Genomic DNA, 20,798 nt, shown 5'->3' with positions numbered 1-20,798 from the left:
GGGTTAAGTATTAAGTTGAATACAAATTAGAAATTAGAATAAGTATTATTAGGTATTCTAAGAACACGTTTAATTGAAAAATGCCATTTGGTTACACCAGAATCAAAAATTGTAATGATTCTACAGCAATGTAAAAGATGGATATAAGACACAATGGTCAGTACAAAGAATAGTATTCAGAATGTGACTACAATTATGAAAAAATCAAAAAGGCATAAAAGGAGGAGAATCCAGAAACCTATATATAACTGATACTTCAGAGAGGTTGGAAATAAGTGATTTGTTCTTCTTTAAAAGTTGTCACTCTTAAATGTTTTTTGAGCAATCTGGTAGCTTTTAAAATTAAATAAAAAAATCATTTTTCCTCTCAGATAGCATGGTAGCTTTACTAGGGTTCAACAATATTTCCAGTTTTCTTCCCTTTCCTGGACATGTAGGAAGATTATACTCCTTTCCCCCTTAAAATTAGGGGTGACCATGACCATGTGACTTGCTTTAGTTAAGAAGACATGAATGGATGTAATACACTGATTTCTAAGGGGGAATAAATAAAGAATGAGTAAATGGGCCCTGGATGTCACATTATTTAAGTATGCAGTAAGAAACAAAATGGAGACCTGTACACTAAAAATAAGGTTTTGCAAGATTTGTGATTGAACATTCATGAAAACAACAAATAAAAAGGTATCAAAATTGTTTATATAAAACAGGACTGCCTAGGGTGGAGTGGTAGGGACACTTCTGCTAGTAGTCAGGACCAGCTTCTTAGAAGCAGAGACATTTGAGCTGACTTGTAGGAGCTAATCTTGAGAAGGTCCTGGAGAAGGGTGTTCTAGGCAGAGAGAAGGGAAGAGTAGAAAAAAGAAAGAAAAGATGTTATCTAAAAATGTTTGGTCTTGATCTGATAAAATATTGAATAACTTCTGCTCCTCAAATTCCTTGATCATATTTTATAAAAAACTCATCAACAGTTTACCCCCAAATTTCGTATTATTAAAGTTGTGAAATAATTTAGAAAAGATATAATTTGAAATATTACTTGAATTTAGATGGCTTTAGCAGTTCTTCCTATACATGTATGTCTCAGTTGAAGCACCTCATATAAGTGAGGACTTATTATAGTTCTATGTCTAAAACTACTTAAAATAGTTTCACATTAAAGTTATCAGCACATGAATTCACTGTAATACCAAATAGTGCAGTTTCTATTTTTCTCAAAATCTGTCATCTATTAGAGCTCCAAGTTACCAAACTAAGTTTTCCTCCATTAACAGGCCCTTTCCAGTGTGTTTAACTACATCTGTTTTTTTTCTGTTATTCTTTAATGTTTTATTGAAACTCTTCATGGCAAATAGACGGGGAAACAATGGAAACAGTGGCTAACTTTATTTTTCTGGGCTCCAAAATCACTGCAGATGGTGACTGCAGCCATGAAATTAAAAGACGTTTACTCCTTGGAAGGAAAGTTATGACCAATCTAGACAGCATATTAAAAAGCAGAGACATTACTTTGTCAACAAAGGTCCATCTAGTTGAGGCTGTGGTTTTTCCTGTAGTCATGTATGGATGTGAGAGTTGGACTATAAAGAAAGCTGAGTGCTGAAGAATTGATGCTTTTGAACTGTGGTGTTGGAGAAGACTCTTGAGAGTCCCTTGGACTGTAAGGAGATCCAACCAGTCCATCCTAAAGGAGATCAGTCCTGGGTGTTCATTGGAAGGACTGATGTTGAAGCTGAAACTCCAATATTTTGGCTGCCTGATGCGAAGAGCTGACTCATTTGAAAAGACCCTGATGCTGGGAAAGATTGAGGGCAGGGGGAGAAGGGGACAATAGAAGATAAGATGGTTGGATGGCACCACCGACTCAATGGACATGAGTTTGGGTAAACTCCGGGAGTTGGTGATGGACAGGGAGGCCTGGCGTGCTGCGGTTCATGGGGTTGCAAAGAGTCAGATATGACTGAGCAACTGAACTGAACGTCTTCAATCTGTAATGAGACTAAAGGTGTAAAAATGACTAAAGGTATACCAATGCTGTGCTGTGCTGTGCTTAGTCACTCAATCATGTCCAGTTACCCCATGAGAGTGGCCTGCCAGGCTCCTCTGGTCATGCGGATTCTCCAGGCAAGAATACTGGAGTGGGTTGCCATGACCTCCTCCAGGGGATGTACCAGTGCTACTGTTGATAATACCACAGAAGTACAGTAAGGAAAAGCATTCTACTCGATGGTAATGCATATTTTAAAGCATAGTGAATGAAGTTCTTCTCAAATAATTCGTCTAGGGAACCAAGAGTAATGATCAGACAATTAGTTTTACTTTATGAAACTTCACCACAGTATGGAAGCAGGACTGAGAATTGTGTGAGTGGTTGGTGAAGAACCTGGCTGGCAGAACTTTGTGATCAGGCAGTTGAAAAAAGAGAAGATTGCCTAGAAGATGACACTAAGATTACTTTAGTGAGCACCCCTGTTCTGGGGAACCAATCCTCTCATCACACCACACAGGCGTGTGTGTAGATAATGCTTATGTCCATGTGCTCTATCATTCTTCCAAATGCCCCACAGCATTCTGAAAAGTTAATATGGACAATGCTGAAGTGTGTGTGATTTCCACAGAAGCAGGAAAATGCTACGGTCATGCTTAAGTGTACCAAGGCATGGGGAAAGCCATCTTCTGTGCTGAAGGAAGATTTTGGAGGGGAGTTAAGAGGGGCAGCAGTAACCTGCATAAAGTGAAAAATCCCCCAGGTCAGAGCCATTTTCCCTACTCAGCTGGCTAGGGAAGGAAAGAGAGCAGGTGGAAACAATCATCAGCTGGGCCTCCTCCTGCTGCTGCTGCTGCCGCTAAGTTACTTCAGTCGTGTCCGACTCTGTGTGACCCCATAGATGGCAGCCCACCAGGCTCCCCTGTCCCTGGGATTCTCCAGGCAAGAACACTGGAGTGGGTTGCCATTTCCTTCTCCAATACATGAAAGTGAAAAGTGAAAGTGAAGTCGCTCAGTCGTGTCTGACTCTTCGCGACCCCATGGACTGCAGCCTACCAGGCTCCTCCATCCATGGGATTTTCTAGGCAAAAGTACTGGAGTAGGGTGCCATTGCCTTCTCCAGCTGGGCCTCCACTTGCCACTAATTCTGAATAGAACACATTTGTTGAGCACTTTTGGTAAGTGTGAGTCACCTGCAAGGGGCAAAAATCACTGGATTTATAAAGAAAATCAGCAGCTCAAAAGAAGGGGATAAAGATAATTTGATGGAATTTATGGGAGTGAGTAAAATAAATGGTGGAAAGAAGTAGGAGATCCAATATCTATGTAAAATAATTTATAGAACTTGAGAAGGGAACAGTTGAGTTTAATAGTGGTCTCAGAGACAGCTAGCTAAGATATGAAATAAAATATATTTCCAATCATACTTCCCTCTACAGACTAAAAAAAAAATTAACAGATCAAAAGTTTAAATATAAAAACAAACTAATCAAAACTCGTAAAATAATAAAAAGTACTTGAAGAGAATGTAGGGAAGTTATTTTATCATATTTACTATAAAGAACTGTGGTGTTGGAGAAGACTCTTGAGAGTCCCTTGGACTGCAAGGAGATCAAATCAATCAATCCTAAAGGAAATCAGTACTGAATATTCATTGGAAAGACTGATACTGAAGATGAAGGTCTGATACTTTGCTCACCTGATGTGAAGAGCTGACTCATTTGAAAAGACCCTGATGCTGGGAAAGATTGAAGGCAGGAAGGAAAGGGGATGACAGAGGATGAGATGGTTGGATGGCATCATCGACTAAATGGACATGAGTTTGAGCAAGCTCCAGGAGATAGTGAAGGACAGGGAAGCCTGGCATGCTGTAGTCCATGGGGTCTCAAAGAGTTGGACATGACAGAGCAACTGAACAAAAACAAAAAAGATCTTTAAAAAAAATTTGTCATTATTTTTTTTTGGTTGCGCTGGGTCTTCGTTGCTATGCATAGGATTTCTTTACTTGCAGTGAATGGGAGCTATTCTTCATTGTGGTGGATGGGTTCTCACTGCAGTGGCTTCTCTAGTTGTGGGACATGGGCTCTAGGCCGTGCTCAGTAGTTGTGGCTAATTTCGGCTACACGTGAAATCTTCCCAGACCAGAAATCAAACCAGTGTCCTCTGCATTGGTAGATGATTTTTCACCACTGGACCGCCATGCAAGTCCTAAGATCTTTCTTCCTTATTAGTGCATCAAAACCAAAACCTTGCAAGAAAAGGAGATTATGGGTTCGAACATTTGTGTCAAATAAACCTCTCTATAAACAATGCTGAAAGACAATGGACTGGGAAAAATATTTAAACATATCAAACAAATGGTTATTATCCTAATATAAAGAACTTGTACAAATTGGTAAGACAAGTTCCTAATATAAATTAGGCAAAAGACTTGAGCAGATCAACAAGAGAAATGCAACTGTCAATAAAGATATGAAAAGATAACCAAATGAGTAAACAAATTAGAACTGACGTTATAGCACTTCATATCAAACTGAGTGTGAGAGGTTGCAGCCATTTTCACGTTCTGTTATTAAAAGTGAAAGTTTGTACAATCTTCCGGGAAATTTGGTACTATGTAAATGTACCTTTTAGTGATTTTTCATTTTAGTGATTTATTATTATGAAATCCTAAGACAACTAAATAAAAATGTTACAATGTTCACTGGCTTTTTTATATTAGAAATTACAGTCCACAGATTAATTATAAAATATTCAGTCAAGTAGAAGCCATTCAAAATGATACAGATTTTATATACTTTAATTTTAAAAGCTCTTGAGATGTACTTGACATATGGCATTATATTGGTTTCAGGTATACAGCACAAAGATTTGATATTTCTATGTACTGTGAAATAATCTCCGTAAGTCTAGTTAGCATTCACCCCCATACATAGCTACAATTCTTTCCTTGTGCTGAGAACTTTTAAGATCTCTCTTACAAACTTTCAAATATACAATACAGTATAATTAAGTGTAGTCACCATGTTGTATATTTCAAGTCAAGAATTTATTTCTCTGTAACTGGAGGTTCATACCTTTGGCCACCTTCACCCATTTGTCTACCTCAACCCCGAACCTCTGGCAACCACCAATCTGTTCTCTATTTAAATTCTTTCTTTCTTTATATTCCACAAAAAAAGTGAGATCATATGGTATTTGTCTTTCTCTGTCTGACTTATTTCATTTAACATAAGGCCCTCGAGGTCCCCCTTGTTGTCTCCAGTGGCAAGGTTTCCTCATTTTTTATGGCTGAATATTATTCCATTGTCACTATGTATCACGTTTTCTTTATCCATTCATCCACAGATGAACTGTTACATTGCTTCCGTGTCTTGGCTGTTGTGAATAGTGCTTCGATGTACATAGAGGTGCAAACCTCTTTTTGAGTTAGTACTTTTGTTTTCTTCAGATAAATGCCCTGAAATAGAATTGCTGGATCTTAATGATAGTTACTTGCTACCATATGATTCAGCAGAAACTATTAAATAATATAATTGGAGGGGCAACCCTGGCCCTAATAAGTATTATTCCTAACACAGCCTTCATTGCATTTGTTATTCTCTTTCTACTCTCTATCCTTGAATTTGCAGTAGCTGTTTTGGCTTCCCCGATGGCTCAGCAGGTAAAGAATCCACCTGCAATGCAGGAGACACAGGTGACGAGGGTTCGATCCCTGGGTCGAGAAGATCCCCCGGAAGGGGAAAAAGCAGCTCACTCTGGTATTCTTGCTCAAAAAACCCCATGGACAGAAGATCCTGGTGGGCCACATTCCGGAAGGTCACAAAGAGTCGAACGTGACTAAGCACACACAGCACAGCACAATTATTCAAGCTTATGCCAGCCCCTGCTTATAAGCCTCTGCTTACACAATGACGTAACCCATCGGACCTATGTATTCCAAGTGATAAACCCCAACTCCCAGCCTTTTACAAAAGCTCTCTTAGCCCCTCTTGAACTATCTGGTCTAGTCATACGCTTCTGTTTAGACTCAACATTCTTTTTATACTTGGACTTATTAACCAACATTTTAGCAATGTATTAGTGACAAAGAGACATCATCCAGAAAAGCTTTCTTGTATTTATCGCTTTCTAACTTCCCCAACTAAACACATGGAAAAATCAAGTCCTTACAAATGCAGATATGACATTATAGGATCAGCATGCCTACAGTTTTCCCTTAAAATTTTTCATATTGACCATTATGTTTCTTCTCTGTATGACCTAAAAATTCTGCCCCTACCCTGAGCATCCCAAACAAATAATCTAATAGCAATACTCATAGGGCTAATCCTAATTTCACCACTAGCAGTAAATTTAGCCTACAGGTGGACTCAAAAGGGGTTAGAGTGGACCAAATATGGTAATTAGTTTAAATTAAAGCAAGTTTTTATTTTTTCACTCATTAAATTATGATTAAATTCATAATTATCAAGTTCCTGTAGTCTACATAAATATTACTCTAGTATTTACAATTTCTCCTGGGGGCTTCCTCGATGGCTCAGATGGTAAAAAATCTGCCTGCCAAGCAGAAGACATGGATTTGATCCCTGGGTCAGGAAGATACCCCAGAGAAGGGAATGGCAACCCATTCCAGTATTCTTGTGTGGGAAATCCTATGGACAGAGGAGCCTGGTGGGCTACAGGTGGGTCACAAAGAGTAGGACACGACTGAAGCAACTAACATTGGGGGGTCTTAATATACCAATCCTGTGTAATATCCTCCCTACTATTTCTGAAGGGAATAATGTCATTATTTATTATGGCAACCCTAATAATTCTGAACACCCATTTAACTCTAGCTAGCATAATACCCATTATCTTACCAGTTTTTACAGCCTGCGAAGCTGCATTAGGATTATCCCTGCTAATAATGGTATCAAACACCTATTACATTGGTTACATACAAAATCTCAAGCTACAATTTTAAAATTCATGATTACACCTATTAATACCACTAATATGAAAAAATAATACCATTTGAATGAATACTACCACTTTCAGTTTACTAGTTTTATTAGCTTAGTCCTTCTTAACCAATTTAATGACAACAGCCTTAAGTTTTCATTAATCTTCTCTGACTCTCTAGCAGTACCTTTACTAATTCTAACAACGTAACTCTTACCACTCATACCCATAGCCAGGCAATTCCACCTATCCAAAGAATCACTAGCTCAAAGCACTGCCCCTACATATCACTACATTATTTATGTTACAGATATTTCTAATGATCACTTTCACTGGTATGGAGTTGATTCTTTTCTATTCTGTTTTATTTTCTATTTTCTATTGGTTCTATTCTATTCTTATTCAAAACAACACTAGTTCCAACAGTAATTACTGTTTCTATCCTGGTGGTTCAGATGGCAAAGAAACCTCCTGCAGTGCAGAGATCTGGGTTCAATCCCTGGGTTGGGAAGATCCCCTAAAGGAGGGCATGGCAACCCACTCCAGTATTCTTGTCTGGAGAATCCCCGTGAACAGAGGAGCCTGGTGGGCTATAGTCCGTGGGGTTACAAAGTGTTGGACACGACTGAGTGACTAAGCACAGCACAGGACATTGCAAATACAGTTTCATTCTTTAAAAAAAATCTTAACAAAGCATCTTAGGTATTTTTCCATATAAAAGTTATAGGTTCTAGTCCAAGGTGGCGACGTAGGAATCAGATATGACTGAGCTACTAAGCACGCTGAGGAAACTAAATAAAACAACATAATGCAAGAATTTACTTTTTTTAAACACCTTAGTAGGATCTCTTCCACTTCTAGTGTATATCCAAAATATTATAGGTTCACTAAACTTTTTAATATAAGTTAAATAAGCAGGGTGACAATATACAGCCTTGACATACTCCTTTTCCTATTTGGAACCAGTCTGTTGTTCCATGTGCAGTTCTAACTGTTGCTTCCTGACCTGCATACACATTTCTCAAGAGGCAGATCAGGTGGTCTGGTATTCCCATCTCTTTCAGAATTTTCCACAGTTTATTGTGATCCACACAGTCAAAGGCTTTGGCATAGTCAATAAAGCAGAAATAGATGTTTTTCTGGAACTCTCTTGCTTTTTCCATGATCCAGCGGATGTTGGAAATTTGATCTCTGGTTCCCCTGCCTTTTCTAAAACCAGCTTGAACATCTGGAAGTTCACGGTTCACATATTGCTGAAGCCTGGCTTGGAGAGTTTTGAGCATTACTTTACTAGCGTGTGAGATGAGTGCAATTGTGTGGTAGTTTGAGCATTCTTTGGCATTGCCTTTCTTTGGGATTGGAATGAAAACGGACCTTTTCCAGTCCTGTGGCCACTGCTGAGTTTTCCAAATTTGCTGGCATATTGAGTGCAGCACTTTCACAGCATCATCTTTCAGGATTTGGAATAGCTCAACCGGAATTCCATCACCTCCACTAGCTTTGTTTGTAGTGATGCTTTCTAAGGCCCACTTGACTTCACATTCCAGGATGTCTGGCTCTAGGTGAGTGATCACACCATCATGATTATCTGGGTCGTGAAGATCTTTTTTGTACAGTTCTTCTGTGTATTCTTGCCATCTCTTCTTAATATCTTCTGCTTCTGTTAGGTCCATACCATTTCTGTCCTTTATCAAGCCCGTCTTTGCGTGAAATGTTCCCTTGGTATCTCTAATTTTCTTGAAGAGATCTCTAGTTTTTCCCATTCTGTTCTTTTCCTCTATCTCTTTGCATTGATTGCTGAAGAAGGCTTTCTTATCTCTTCTTGCTATTCTTTGGAACTCTGCATTCAGATGTTTATATCTTTCCTTTTCTCCTTTGCTTTTTGCTTCTCTTCTTTTCACAGCTATTTGTAAGGCCTCCCCAGACAGCCATTTTGCTTTTTTGCATTTCTTTTCCATGGGGATGGTCTTGATCCCTGTGTCCTGTACAATATCATGAACCTCCGTCCATAGTTCATCAGGCACTCTATCTATCAGATCTAGGCCCTTAAATCTATTTCTCACTTCCACTGTATAATCATAAGGGATTTGATTTAGGTCATACCTGAATGGTCTAGTGGTTTTCCCTACACTGGAAGAAACACAAGCTGGAATCAAGATTGCTGGGAGAAATATCAATAACCTCAGATATGCAGATGACACCACCCTTATGGCAGAAAGTGAAGAGGAACTAAGAAGGCTCTTGATGAAAGTGAAAGTGGAGAGTGAAAAGTTGGCTTAAAGCTCAACATTCAGAAAACTAAGATCATGGCATCTGGTCCCATCACTTCATGTGAAATAGATGGGGAAACAGTGGAAACAGTGTCAGACTTTATTTTTGGGGGCTCCAAAATCACTGCAGATGGTGACTCCAGCCATGAAATAAAAGACGCTTACTCCTTGGAAGTAAAGTTATGACCAACCTAGATAGCATGTTGAAAAGCAGAGACATTACTTTGCGAACAAAGGTCTGCCTAGTCAAGGCTATGGTTTTTCCTGGGGTCATGTATGGATGTGAGAGTTGGACTGTGAAGAAGGCTGAGCGCCGAAGAATTGATGCTTTTGAAGTGTGGTGTTTGAGAAGACTCTTGAGAGTCCCTTGGACTGCAAGGAGATCCAACCAGTCCATTATGAAGGAGGTCAGCCCTGGGATTTCTTTGGAAGGAATGATGCTAAAGCTGAAACCCCAGAACTTTGGCCACCTCATGCGAAGAGTTGACTCATTGGAAAAGACTCCGATGCTGGGAGGGATTGGGGACAGGAGGAGAAGGGAAAGACAGAGGATGAGATGGCTGGATGGCATCACTGACTCAATGGATGTGGGTCTGAGTGAACTCCGGGAGTTGGTGATGGACAGGGAGGCCTGGCGTGCTGCGATTCATGGGGTCGCAAAGAGTCGGACACGACTGAGCGACTGAACTGAACTGAACTGAAACTTTTTAATAATGCAATATTGAGCCCAAACAATATCTAACTCTTGATCCAATGTTTTCATCTGATCAGCATGCATAATAGGTTTTACAGTAAAAATGCCCCTCTACAGGTTACACCTTGTGACTGCCAAAGGGGCTTGTAGAATTCTCATTGATGGATTTGTAGTTCTTATAGCTGTACTGCTCAAACTGGCTGGCTAGGGTATACTACGAAGCACAACAATCCTAAACACATTAAACTATATCCAGTGGGTCCATTCCTTATATTATCCTTATGAGGAATAAATATAACCAGCTCAGTCTGTTTGCACCAAACAGACTTAAAATATCACTCATCAGATACTCCTCCATTAGCTATATGGTGCTTGTCATTGTAGCTCTCCTCTTTCAAACACCTTAACGTTTTGTAGGGGCTTCCCTGATGGCTCAGATGGTGAAGAATCTTGCAGTGCAGGAGACCTGGGTTTGATTGCTGGGTTGGAAAGATTCCCTGGAGAAGGAAATGGCAACCCACTCCAGTATTCTTGCCTGGGAAATCCCATGGACAGAGGAGCCTGGCAGGTTACAGTCTGTGTGATTCTAAGAGTCAAATGCAAGTTAGTGACTAAGGCACACACACCACCACCCTAAAAACTGCCCATGGCCTCACATCATTTATACTATTTTGCCTAGCAAGATATTTGACATCTTTTCACGTGCTTGTGGACCATTTGTATATCTCATCTGGAGAAGGGTCTATGCAGGCCCTTCGTCCATTTAAAAAATTAGTTTCTTTGTCTTTTTGTTGATGAGTTGTAAAAGTTCTTGACATATTCTGAATAACAGACTCTTACCAAATGTATAATGTGCAAATATTTTCTTCTGTTCTGTGGGCTGTCTTTCTACTTTCTGTATAATGTCTTTGAGGCATGAAAGTTTTTAATTTTGAGGAAATCTAATTTATCTATTTTTTCTTTCATTTGTTTGTGCCCTGTTGTGAAATCATAGAAACCATTGCTAAATTCAAGGTCATGAGGATTTATCACCACTTTTTCTTCTTGAATTTATACAGTCATTCCATGGAGGAATGGTTCCAGGACTGCTCTGTGGATACCAAAATTCTCAGATGGTCAAGTTCCTTATATAAATTAGCTTAATATTTGCATATATCTTACACACATAATCCCTTATACTTTAAATCATCTCTTGATTACTTGCAATACCTAATACAATATACATGCTATGTAAATAGTTGTCAGCAAGGCAAATTCAAGTTTTTTGTTTTGGAGCCTTCTAGAATTATTTTTTGGAATATTTTTGATCCACAGTGGGTGGAATTTGTGGATACAGAACCCACAAATATGGAGAACTGACTAAGCTTTTTATCTATTTTGAGTTAGTTTTTGTATGTGGTATGAGAGTTCAGTTTCATCCCTGTGTGCGTAGATAGTTGTTGCCTAGCACCATCTGTTGATAAAATCATTCTTTCCCCGATTTATTATTTTCCAGACTTATAAAAAATCAGTGACTATATATGGATGTGTTGACTGGACAACAAAAAATTTTTTTAGTTCTCCATCCAATTCCATTGATCTATACCTCTATGCCAATATCACAATGTTTTATTTACTGTCACTTTGTACTAAGTTGTGAAATTGGGAAGAGTGACCCTCCAACTTTGACTTCCAAGATTGTTTTTGCTCTTTGGAGTCCCTTGAAATTTCATATGAATGTTAGGATAAACTTGTGTTTTTCTCCCCAGAAGCCTTTGGAAATTTTAGTAGGAATCACATTGAATCTGTAGATTGCATTACGTAACATTACCATCTTAACAATATTAATTTTTTCCATTACTATGGGATGTCTTCACATCATTTAGGGTTTTTTTTCATTTCTTTCAGACATGATTTGTGATTTTCAGTGTAGAAGTCTTGCACCTTGATTGATTAAATCTTTTCCTAAGTATTTTACTGGTGTTGACATTATTTAAAGTGGAATTGTCTTAAATTCCTTTTGAGAATATTTATTGCTAGTATATACAAATAGTTTTTTGTGTATTGATATTTTATCCTGTAACTTTGCTGAATTAGTTGACTAGCTCAAGTAATTTTTTGTTGATTCTTTGGGAACTTATATATATATAAGATACTGTCACTGTCTGTGAATAGATATGGCTTTACCTTCTCCTTTCGTATGTGGATGCCTTTTATGTCTCTCTTCATTGCCCTGGGTAGAACTTTAAGTACAATATTGTAACAATGGTAAAAGTCAGCATCTTAATCTTGTACTGAATTCAGAGGTAAACCTTTCAGTCCTCAGCATTGAGCATGATGTTTGTTATGTGTTTTTTCTAATGTTTTGTATCATATTGAATGAAATCTCCTTTTCTTCCTACTTTTGTTAGTGCTTATATTACTTTTCATTTTCATGCATTGGAGAAGGAAATGGCAACCCACTCCAGTGTTCTTGCCTGGAGAATCCCAGGGACGGGGGAGCCTGGTGGGCTGCCGTCTATGGGGTCGCACAGAGTTGAACACGACTGAAGTGACTTAGTAGTAGTATATGATGAAATAACACTAGTATTTGTTTAAAGCTTTTTCCGCATCAAGTTATATGATCATGCGATAATTGTCTTGTATTACATTGCTTGGATTTCATTTAATAATTTATTACATTGCTTGGCTGAGTATACTAACAACCTGGAGTTTCTGGTATTGAGACACTTGCTTATGATGCACAATCTTTTCAATATGCTGTTGGTTTCATATTGCTATTATTTTGTGAAGGATTCTTACATCTTTGTTTAGAAGGAATGTTAATACATAGTTTTCTTTCTGTGATGTCTTTGTATGATTTGACTAGATTGGGGTTGGTGATTTAGAGGACTAAGATTAGGGCTGAAAGGTGGTGTGGGAACTGACCTGGGGCTAGGTTAAGGTTAGAGTTTATGATTATGGGACATGGCTTATCAGTTTTTGGTTTATATTTTAGTTGTGGTTATCGTTAATTGTTATGGTTGATGGCTTATGGGTATGGTTTCTGGTTATAATGTTTCTGGTTATAAACTATGGTTTATGGCTCTGATTTCAGTTTCTTGTTACAATGTATGTACTATGGTTTTCGTTTCAATTTCTGGTTATGATTAGGTTTATGTTTATGGTTTATAACTATAGATATATGATTATATGATATATGATTTTATGGCTTTATAGGTAAGGGTACAGGTATGAGCTAGGGTTTAGGAGATAGGGTTAGGAGTGAGGTTTAGGGTTTTTCTTTGTAAATCTACCTAAAGCTTTGTCAATTTTGTTTATCTTTGCAAAAAAAAAAAAAAAAGACCTTAGTTTTATTGATCTTTTTATTGTCCTTTTAGACTCTTTCATTTATTTCTGCTCCTATCTTTGTTATTTCTTTCTATTAATTTTGAGCTTCACTTTTTTTCTAATTTCTTGAGGTTTAATGTTAGTTGTTTATCTGAGATCTTTTTGTTTCTTGATGTAGGCATTTAGTGCTGTGAAATTCTGTCTTAAAACTGCTTTCACCTTATCCCATAAGTTTTAGTGTATTGTATTTCTGTTTTCATTTGTCTCAAGATATTTTTTTTAATTTCTTCTTTGACTCATTGGTTGTTCAGTAGCATGTTGTTTAATCTGCACATATTTGTGAATTTTCTAGTTTTTTTTTCTTGTAACTGATTTCGAGTTTCCTGCCATTGTCATCAGAGATGCTTGATATGAGCTCAGTCTTCATAAACTTATTAAGATTTATTCTGTGATGTAACAAATGATCTATCCTGGAAAATGTCCCTGTATACTTAAAAACATGTATTCTGATGCTTTTGGGTGAGATATTCTGTTTATGTCTGTTAAGTCTGTCTTGTCTAATGTGTTGTTTAAGGCCAATGTTTCCTTATTGATTTCTGTCTGGATGATCTATCCATTGATAAAATGAGGATATTAAAATCTCTTATTATTAATATTACTGTATTGCTTTCTATTTCTCCCTTTATCTCTAATTTGAGATATATATATATATATGGTTCTCTTATGTTGGGGTTTGTAAATATCTACAAATGTTATATTTTATTAGATTGACTCCTTTATCATTATGTAATGACCTTTGTCTTTTATTACACTCTTCATCTTAAAACCTATTTTTGCTGATAAAAGTATAGCTGCCCAGCTTTCTTTTGGTTTCTATTAACATAGAATATCTCTTTTCATCCTTTCACTTTCAATCAATGTGTGTCTTTATATGTAAAGTGAGTTTCTTATAGGAAGCACATTGCTGGGTCTTGTGTTTTTATCCATTCAGCCACTCTACATCTTGTGATGACTGGAAAATTTATCCTATGTACATTTAAGATAGTTATTAATAAGTATATACTTATTGCCATCATGTAATGACAATACATTACATGTATTCTGGTTATTTTGTAATTCCTCTGTTCCTTTCTTCTTCTCTTTCTTTGCAATTTGATGGTTTTCTATACTGGTATGCTTAGATTCTTTTATCTTTATCTTTTGTGTATTTACAGTAGATTTTTGCTTTATGGTTACCATGAGACTTACATAAAGCAACTTTTACTTATAGCAATGTATTTTAAATTGGTAACAACTTAAATTTGAATGCATTCTGAACTTCTACATTTTTACTCCCCACTGCTACATTTTATGTTTTGGATGTCATAATTTACATATTTTTATCTTGTGTATCTCTAAATTATTACAGTTATGTCTTTTAACATTCATACTAGCTTTATAAATGATTAACCCACCATTTTTATAGTATTCTGAATTTTACTATATATTTTTCTTTATCAATGAGATTTACATTTCCATGTTTTCCTGTTGCTAACTAACGCCCTTTCATTTCAGGTTAAAGAAATATCTTTAACATTTCTTGTAAGGCTGATCTAGTGGCAGTGAACTTTTTTAGTTTTTGCTTGTCTGGAAGACTCTTCATCTGTTCTTCACTTCTGAATGAAAATGTTTCTGGGTAGAGTACTCTTACTTTTTTTTTTTTTTTTGTTAATAGCTCTTTGAATATGTTATTCCACTCTCTTCTGGCCTACAGATTTTCTGCTGGAAAATATGCTTATAGTCTTACGGAAGCTCCTTTGTAAGAGTCGGACATGACTGAGCGACTTCACTTTCAGTGTTTCACCTTTTGTATGTATAAGTTGTTTTATCCTGCTGCTTTTAAGATTCTTCCCTGTCTTTAACTTTTGGTGCTTTAATTATAATATATCTTGGTGTGAACTTCTTTGAATTTATCTTTTCTTGGAACTCTCTGGGCTTCCTGGTTCTGGATGTCTGTTTCATCCCCCAGGTTGGGAAGTGTTCATCCATTACGTCTTCAAGTAAGTTTTCTGGCCCTTCTCTCTCTCCTGTCCATCTGGGACCCCTATAATGCAAATGTTGCTCTGCTTGATGTTGTTCCGTAAGTCTCTCAAGCTATCTTTACTTTTTCTCATTCTTTTTTCTTTTTGCTTGGGTGAGTTCTACTGCCTTGTCTGTGTGTTCTCTGATCCGTTTCTCCTGCTTTATCCAGTATGCTGTTGAATCTCTCTATTGTATTTTTTCAGTTCAGTGATTGTATTCTTCAGCTCCATGGCTTCTGTTTGGTACTTTCTTATATTTTATCTTTGTTAGAATTCTCAGTATGTTCTTTTATTCTTCTCCTAGGCTCAGTGAGCATCTCTATGACCTTTCATCTGAGTCTTTAATTGGGTAAATCATTAAAGTCTTTTTCTGAGGTTTTATATCTTTCTTTTGTTTGGAATATATTCCTCTGTTTCTTCACTTTCCTTGACTCTCCATATTGGTTATCCATATTGGTTAGATAAAACAGCCATCTCTCCCAGTGTTGAAGGAGAAACCTTGTGTAGGAGATGAAATTTATCCTTCAACACTGCTTTGGTTTTCTTTCAATTCTTTGTGATTGTACAAGCACCTACTTTATTTTTAGTGACTCTCAGTAGTTGAGGGTGTGCCAAGAGCTGTCAGTGTCCCAAAAGGAAGGAGCTCAGTCAGCACCTAGGTCCAAGCTGAAGCCAGACCTTCAATCAACAACTTTTTTCCTTTGTTTTTGGCTGAGCTTCATGGCTTGCAGCATCTCAGTACCCTGACTGGGGATTGAATCCATGCCCTCAGCAGTGAAAGTGTAGAGTCCTAACTACTGGACCAACAGGGAATTCCCAAGCAACACCTTTAAAAATATACAAATATGCATGTATTTGTCCTCCCTCAGGAGTAGACTGAGAGATGGTCTTTTGGAATTTTCTACTCCCTCTGAGCTGAACCTTGAGGTCATAGTTAAAAGCTACTTCTTTCCTTGCTACCATCCTGTTGAACTAATGAATACATGCTCTGCTGGCCACCAGAACCAAGCACTCAAAGGCCATTCCCTGGGTAGCAGCCATAAAAACCAGGGTGGTGGTGGTGGTGGTATTTAGTAGCCAAGTCACGTCCAATTCTTTGTGACCCCTTGTGTGGCCCGCTAGGCTCCTCTGGCCATGGGGTTTTCCAGGCAAGAATACTGAAGTAGGTTACCATTTTCTTCTCCAGGGGATCTTCCCAACCCAGGAATTGAACATGTATCTCTTGTTTGGCAGGTTGATTCTTTACCACTGAGTCACCTGCATACCAGATGTAAAAACCGGGGCACCAGATACATGAACAAGCTTCCCCTGAGAAATACTGGTGCTCAAAACTGATTGTGCCTGCCTTCCAAAGTCTCTGCTGCTGCTGCTAAGTCGTGTCAGTCGTGTGCGACCCCATAGATGGCAGCCCACCAGGCTCCCCTGTCCCTGGGATTCTCCAGGCAAGAACACTGGAGTGGGTTGCCATTTCCTTCTCTAGGGAGGATTATAGTGGGCTATAATAGTGGGCTATATAGTGTGTTTAGTTGGAAGCTGCCCCTTAAGCCATAAACCATCATAGCTGATAAACCATTAGGACTGTTTCACACTGAGCTTCTGGGCCTGTCCTCTCTGCTGTGCCCTAGGGGTGGTAGTCTACCAGTTAAGAACTCTTTTTTTGTTTGTTTCAATCCAGTGGGACCTGAGCATGTGAGCCCCACCAGCCACCAGAGCCAGGTGATCTAGGGTTAGCCCCTGGGTGATACAAGCTCCTTTGGGGGAGATACTGGCAATCTTTGAGCAAAATAAAAGGAAAGCACAAAGCTATGGTGCCCCAGCCTCTGTTTTGGAAGTGTAATTCATAAGTTCCCTAGGTGTGTGTTATAGTACATGCCTGCCCCTCAGGCCTACACTTTAAAATAATCAAATAAGCCTCTTTCACAGAAAATCAGGTTGCTTTTCAGCTGGCCCCCTTTGCTCTGGGCCCTGGGGCAGGTGAGTCTGTGCAGGGGGCTCTTTAATAACTGCTGCTCAGTTCGCGTAGCCTTATGGTCCTGGTGGAAGTAAGTCCTATTGGCTTTCAAAGCTAGATATTTGGGGGGCTAGTTTCTCAGGTGCGGGTGTTAAAAGCTGAGGCCTGATGTGGTATTCAAACTCTCTGTTCCCCCTCTTGCTTGTGAGTTCCCTCCTGATTGTGGATTGCTGCACAGGGGTGGGTAATGGTGAGATTGTGTCCCAGCCTCAGCTACCCACTTCAGTATGGACGTTTTCCCACTTGCACGATATGTAGGAGTTACTCAGTTAGCTTTTGGGTGTTTTGTTTTGTTTTTTTTTAAAGAGAAAATGTTTCCATGTGCAGCTGCAGATTCAGTGTGTCTGTGGGAGGAGATGGCTTCCGGATCCTCCTACGTCGCCACCTTGGACTAGAACCTATAACTTTTATATGGAAAAATACCTAAGATGCTTTGTTAAGATTTTTTTTAAAGAATGAAACTATATTTGCAATGTCCTGTGCTGTGCTTAGTCACTCAGTCGTGTCCAACACTTTGTAACCCCATGGACTATAGCCCACCAGGCTCCTCTGTCCACAGAGATTCTCCAGGTAAGAATGCTGGAGTGGGTTGCCGTGCCCTCCTCCAGGGGATCTCCCTATCCCAGGGATTGAACCCAGGTCTCCCGCAACTGCAGGTGGATTCTTTACTGTCTGAGCCAGGGAAAAAATACTTATCTGTGAAATCATAGAACAAAATCTGACAGCCTGCTTAACTAAACAGTGGCTCTCTTGGGGTCAGGAGGAGAGGTAGTATGAGAAAATTGGGATGGTATGTATGTGCTTAGTCGCTCAGTTACATCTGACTCTTTTCGGCTCCATGGACTGTAGACTGCCATGCTCCTCTATCCGAGGAATTTTCCAGGCCAGAATACTGAAATGGATTGCCACTTCCTCCTCCAGGGGATCTTCCTGACCCAGGGATTGAAACTATGTCTCTTGCATCTCCTGCGCTGGCAGGCAGATTCTTTACCACTGCATCACCTGGGAAGCCCCAGGATGGTATTACTATCAGTTATTTTTTTATTCTCTTTATACTTATGTATTGTTTGACTTTTCAATAAATAAGTACTGAACACACATTCCTTTCCTAATAAAAAATGAAACAATGTATTGGGTTGGCCAAAAAGTTCATTTGGATTTTTCAGTAACATCATATGGAAAAACCCACACAAACTTTTTTGCCAACCCAATATTTCCTTTTCTGTTTCTGGTTTTAGAAATGGAATATATATGGAATTTAGAAAGAGGGTAACAATAACCCGGTGTACGAGACAGCAAAAGAGACACTGATGTATAGAACAGTCTTATGGACTCTGTGGGAGAGGGAGAGGGTGGGAAGATTTGGGAGAATGGCAATGAAACATGTAAAATATCATGTAGGAAACGAGTTGCCAGTCCAGGTTCGATGCACGATGCTGGATGCTTGGGGCTGGTGCACTAGGACGGCCCAGAGGGATGGTATGGGGAGGAAGGAGGGAGGAGGGTTCGGAATGGGGAACACATGTATACCTGTGGCAGATTCATTTTGATATTTGGCAAAACTAATACAATTATGTAAAGTTTAAAAAAAAAAAGAAATGGAAAGTTCATGATAAGCCTCTGTTCATACTACTCCACTTGCTAATCTGTCCTTGTGAAATTCCCTTCCTCCCATCAACCTCATCCACTTTGCCTAACATCTACTTGTCTTTTAAGATTTACATGTGTTGAAAAAAATTCAGTTAATGATCGAGTTAAGAAAAAAAAAGAATTTGATTTGAGCCAATTTGATCACTATAACCTGGGAGACAGACTCTCAGAAGCTCTGAGAACTGTTCCACTTGTTAGAAGTCAAGGCATAGTCACCTACATTTTTGAGGCAAAGGATCGTACATCAAAATGATACACTGACATTTTACATAAAGTTCACCAAAGATACGTAATCTGGGTAAGTATGAACAAAGTGAGCAGTAAATCACCATGACCCCTAAGAATGCTAACCTTCAAGAATTTACCTTACCGACCTCAGACAAAAGAGTAAAAACACTGATTTTTGTGGTAAGCTTTCCCACGTTTCAGGAGGTCTGGCTAATGCATAATGCATATGCCCATTGTACAGTAGGGAGGGCCAGTGCAGGCAGGGAATATGTTATGCTTACATTTTCTTGTCCAGCTTTAAAATATAAATTTCATTCCATCACCTTCAATCTTGACCTCCACAAAGTTCTCCCCATATTGGGAGGCTAAATTAGATGTCTTTCTACTATGCTCCTATCCTTCAGTTTAATGATTAGAATTGTTAACTTAAACACTAAGTTATGATATTAAGGATAAGAATATCTTGATACACTTCACATTTACAGTAAGCACAGGTCCTAGTATGTGATAGGAATCAATAATGTATTATTTTTTAAGATTTTCTTCAATTCAGTTGCTCAGTCGTGTCTGACTCTTTGCGACACCATGGGCCGCAGCACGCCAGGCCTCGCTGTCCATCACCAACTTTGGGAGTTTACCCAAACTCATGTTCATTGAGTCAGTGATGCCATCCAACCATCTCATCCTCTGTCATCCCCTTCTCCTCTCTCCTTCAGTCATTCCCAGCATCAGGGTCTTTTACAGTGAGTCAGTTCTTCGCATCAGGTGGCCAAAGTATTGGAGTTTCAGCATCAACATCAGTCCTTCCAATGACCACTCAGAACTCATCTCCTTTAGAATGGACTGGTTGGATCTCCTTACAGTCCAAGGGACTCTCAAGAGTCTTCTCCAATACCACAGTTCAAAAGCATCAATTCTTTGGCGCTCAGCTTTCTTTATAGTCCAACTCTCACATCCATACATGACTACTGGAAAAACCACAGCCTTGACTAGATGGACCTTTGTTGACAAAGTAATGTCTCTGCTTTTTCATATGCTGTCTAGGTTGGTCATTGTTTTTCTTCCAAGGAACAAGGGTCTTTTAATTTCATGGCTGCAGTCACCATCTGCAGTGATTTTGGAGCCCAGAAAAATAAAGTCAGCCACTGTTTCCCGTCTATTTGCCATGAAGTGATGGGACTGGATGCCATGATCTTAGTTTTCTGAATGTTGAGCTTTAAGCCAACTTTTTCACTCTCCTCTTTCACTTTCATCAAGAGGCTCTTTAGTTCTTCTTCACTTTCTGCCTTAAGGGTGACGCCATCTGCATATCTGAGGTTATTGATATTTCTATTGGCAATATTGATTCCAGCTTGTGCTTCTTCCAGCCCAGCGTTTCTCATGATGTACTCTGCATAGAAGTTAAATAAGCAGGGTAACAGTATACAATCTTTAAATACTCCTTTTCCTATTTGGAACCAGTCTGTTGTTCCATGTCCAGTTCTAACTGTTGCTTCCTGACCTGCATATAGGTTTCTCAAGAAGCATGTCAGGTGGTCTGGTATTCCCATCTCTTTTAGAATTTTCCACAGTTTATTGTGATCCACACAGTCAAAGGCTTTGGCATAGTCACTAAAGCAGAAATAGATGTTTTTCTGGAACT

The 20,798-nt window shown here is 38.8% G+C and overlaps 1 protein-coding gene across 1 annotated transcript in view; it reads left to right on the top strand.

The window, feature by feature from the left end:
- DNAI7 (dynein axonemal intermediate chain 7) overlaps window positions 1–20,798 on the top strand; it is an 88,156-nt gene that overhangs the window by 40,650 nt on the left and 26,708 nt on the right.

The sequence above is a fragment of the Bos mutus genome, chromosome 5, assembly GCF_027580195.1.
Source record: "Bos mutus isolate GX-2022 chromosome 5, NWIPB_WYAK_1.1, whole genome shotgun sequence".
NCBI classification, from domain to species: Eukaryota; Metazoa; Chordata; class Mammalia; order Artiodactyla; family Bovidae; genus Bos; species Bos mutus.
This window is presented reverse-complemented; position numbering and strand designations above follow the sequence as displayed.